Source organism: Priapulus caudatus, unplaced genomic scaffold (genome assembly GCF_000485595.1).
Source record: "Priapulus caudatus unplaced genomic scaffold, Priapulus_caudatus-5.0.1 Scaffold674, whole genome shotgun sequence".
Classification (NCBI taxonomy): domain Eukaryota; kingdom Metazoa; phylum Priapulida; class Priapulimorpha; order Priapulimorphida; family Priapulidae; genus Priapulus; species Priapulus caudatus.
In genome coordinates this window covers 68,356-72,169 of record NW_014577735.1, presented here as the reverse complement: position 1 = coordinate 72,169, position 3,814 = coordinate 68,356, and the positions used below count along the sequence as shown (strand labels likewise).

Here is a 3,814-nt window from a genome sequence, read left to right as displayed (position 1 = left end):
TAGGATGGCGGGGCTCGACGATAGCCTGGCGGGCCGCCAGGCTATAAGTGCTCTTGGAGAACCCTGAGAGTGGTGATTTATAAGAGAGGCCAGCAAAGGGGAAGGGGACAAAAATGCAGGTGGGAGATATCGAACAGATGGTGAACCAGGAAGAGAACTGAAAAGAAGGTATTAGGTAAAATAAAATGAATGGGTTGAGAGGGAACAAGACATCTGCTGATCACTGTAGGTACTACGTCATTTCGAGGCTATAATTGCGTGTATTTACAAGTCTCATTGCTGTAAGTGTAAGTGTGTCCGTGTGCTCTTCGCATGTGATCTCTATACAGCTGTGCCAGTGTATAGTGTTTTTATTGTCTGTCCGGTGACTGACTACCACTCGCAGCTAGGGCCTGCATATACCTCCCAAAGTAACGCGTCATCGACCGACCAATCGGAGCGCTCGCAGCTCCTCCCAAAGTGACGCGTCGTCGCCCGACCAATCGGAGCGCGCGCAGCTCAGGCACTAAAGCTGATGCGATGTTTTGTGGTTGCATTATTTAAGCTGGCTATCGTGAGTGGATGGTTACTGCCATACTGGTAAGGGTTAGGGTTTAGCTTTATATTTATCAGCTTTAGTGCCTGAGCTGCTATAGGTACTAGCGCTCCGATTGGTCGGTCGACGACGCGTCACTTTGGGATGTACTAATACTATGCAGGCCCTAGCTACGTGTCTGACTACCACGGTCACTCACAGACTGGATTTTAGACCGACGGTTTGTCATTATTGGTATTTTAAAACATTTGAAACACAACACAAACTACTTACTTATAGGATGTTAATACGATTTTGTTAACAAATACTATGAGTACAGACGCAACTGCGTAAAAAAGCGCAGAAAAAAGTTTGGGAGTGATAGACTCCTTCTTATCCATGGGGGCCGCCATGTTGTCACCTAACGTCCGAGTCAGAGCTGTTCAGATAAAGCTCATCGATTAAGAACGTTATAGAAAAATTATAAATGCTTTAATTGTGGAATTTAAAATTCAAGAGTAAATTTTTGTTTAGATTGCACTATAATTATCAGCAATAAATTACTTTATGTGATTAATCGTTATCTCTCCAGAGAGGGTCTGCGCAGAATGAGATGCGCGATCGCAAATAATGGCCGGAGATTTGTCACAATAAACGACATTACAACCACAAAAATGACCTAAATTTAAGTAAGTAATCAACGTTATTTCTGACCGATATTGAAATATAGTTAACCCGTGTATGGTTTATATATTTATGCACGGCAATGTTGATTTCGCTATTAAATTCAGTGCCTACATGTAGATAAATTGACACGGTCAAAGACACTGTACCGCCGCCATATTGTCTAAATATGACAATCCATTGCCATTGGAAGTGATGCAAGTGTAACTTAAATCATATGGAAGATGGCCAAATATGGAGCACTGGCCGCGCATAGAAGAGAAGTGCGCGCGGCAGAGGCTGAAAACACAAATTGCTCATTCCCATCCCTGCATGGACTATCTGATTGGATAAATCGAGCTAGCTCCGACATGCTCAACCAAGTCGAAATGCTGGTAGTACGCAAGCCCGACATCGCGGCATTATACTCAACGGTTAAATTACCGTTAGCAACGAGGCTTGAAGCCGAAAGAAAGAAGAAAATCATGGAACGAAGCGTGGAAGATTATTCATTTTAAAAGAGCCGGTCGTCATCAGGAGCCGAAGAGACAAAAAAGCTTATTAGGTTTCAAGATTTTACTATGTGATTCGGGTAAAAAGCGTAAGCCAGCCTAGGGCCCATATCACGAGACTAGGGGCATACAAAATAGCTGATACAATTGCTGGCAGACGCCGGACACATATCAAAATACTGCATACTGTATCATATTAATATGTGTCGTTATGGTTATTGATTTTATATTTTAACGCGACGAAAAGATGCAATGGATGGGCTACCTGGACTCTTTCATTTTGGGCGCAGTAGAAATAAATTTCTGGTGGCCCAAAAAAAGAAGATTTTTGGGCCAGCCTTCGGCTGGCCCGAGTGTCAGCACTGCGCCTGATTGGTGTGAGTTTATTTTATTAATGTTTGTGTGACCTATAGCTAAACCCAGCGCTGTAACATATATTTTGTGGGAAGAAGTAGTTTGTTACAGATCAATTACAGAGATTGACTAGTGGGCTGACTGTTCGAATATCTGTGAAATGGTGCATTATTAATATTATATTAAGTTACTATCACCTTTTTGCTCTTTGCTGTACGACATATTCTGCATAGTTTTTATGACACAGCATTAAAGAAACTTGCTAATAAGCCATCTGTACAGGCGACACACATACTAATACCTCACAAGTGATAAGTACTGGGGTTGTGTTTCAGCCAAAATGTGGATTAAACTTTAATTATGATTAAATCACTAGTCATGATTACAACTTCCCGAATTATGATTAAAGACTTAATTACCGCTTCGTGAAACCTGGCCCCTTGTGTATAGTGCACCAGACTCACAAAATTGATTACTATTAGTTTTATTAGGCATTACGGTAGCATGCAGGGAAACTCAGGAATTGACTAGATGTGGCGGCAGCTTTGCCAGAACACTACAAATGTATATACGGCGAAGACACAAGTCTCAAGTCATAAACTTTTTTACATAACAGAGCCGACAAACGAACTAGGCTCATTTGCAGTAGCAATCGGGTTGTAATTTCGTAATCGATCTCGTGGAACCCCACAGTAATCCCGGATGATTCGGTTACAATCGCTTACTCAGGTGTTGAATGGCCTGCCGTGTGCGTAACGTCGTGTGCATGTACCGTAGTGTGCATGTATGTGCTTGTTTAAGACCGCTCGTTTACTGTTTGTTTTTGCACTGTTTTTACTATTTGTATATACATGTATGCTTAATAAAGATTAACTTTGTATAGTAGCGTGATATCTCTGATTCTCATGCAACTTTTCCAAGTTTTCTTGTTCAAGTTTTACTATAATTTGATTATTTTCTTTTTATGAAATTGATTATAGGATTTTGATAATCACAAGCGGTTGTTCCGAGCCAGCTGTTCAAACCCGATGATCGAGTATAATCGACATGATCTCGTGATCATCACTAGTAATTCTCAAGACTGAATCATCACATAAAGAAGCTGAAAATATCATTGAAATAGACCAATTTACTCCTCGATATTACACATTTTTTACCCACTGGCCATCAGGGATTATTTATTGACCGAAGTTTCATTGGCCCACGGAAAATTTACTGGCCCTCGGATACCAGGAATACTCGGAAAATAGGCCTAGCGTAGTTTCCAAGGCCCTTAGTCCACAAGCTTTACGTCTATGTTTACGTCAGTGCACCGTACTGCTCCGAGCCACCGCTTGTTCAAACTCGATAAACATCACGCGACTGTCGCGATGTCCCCAGGCAACAACCTGGCAGGGTTCCGAATACAAAAGGTACATCACGCTAACTGGCCGACTGTGAGATGCCAACCGGATGTATATCATGTTTATCAACTGACGAATGAACGGCATGCAGGGGCACTCGCCCCGTCTGTGAACACGGCCTTTGGCAGACTTCGTATACCGGATGCAAATGCTTAGTGGACCTCTACTATGTACTGTTCATCGAAGGAGCAAGCGGACTGGGAAAATAAGGAACAGCTGCGTCGAAATAGACTACATACTGGCGGCGGTTCGTACATGCCACCTCGACTCTGAGAACGGAACACTTTCCATGTCCACCGTAGTTTTGGATCCATGCGCTGGCTTATTATGGGCCCGCACGATCCACCATGTTATCGTTTTTCTTTCCC

General features: G+C 42.5%; 2 protein-coding genes across 5 annotated transcripts in view; one reads left to right on the top strand and one right to left on the bottom strand.

Moving 5' to 3' along the window:
- LOC106812687 (UDP-N-acetylglucosamine/UDP-glucose/GDP-mannose transporter-like) overlaps window positions 1-3,814 on the bottom strand; it is a 27,740-nt gene that overhangs the window by 8,760 nt on the left and 15,166 nt on the right. The window lies entirely within an intron of this gene.
- LOC106812686 (probable global transcription activator SNF2L2) overlaps window positions 1,124-3,814 on the top strand; it is a 55,384-nt gene continuing 52,693 nt past the window's right edge. For all 4 annotated transcript variants that reach the window (XM_014816623.1, XM_014816620.1, XM_014816621.1 and 1 more), the window contains exon 1: window positions 1,124-1,203. The gene's annotated coding sequence lies outside the window, so the exon portion shown is untranslated. The remainder of the gene's footprint in view (window positions 1,204-3,814) is intronic.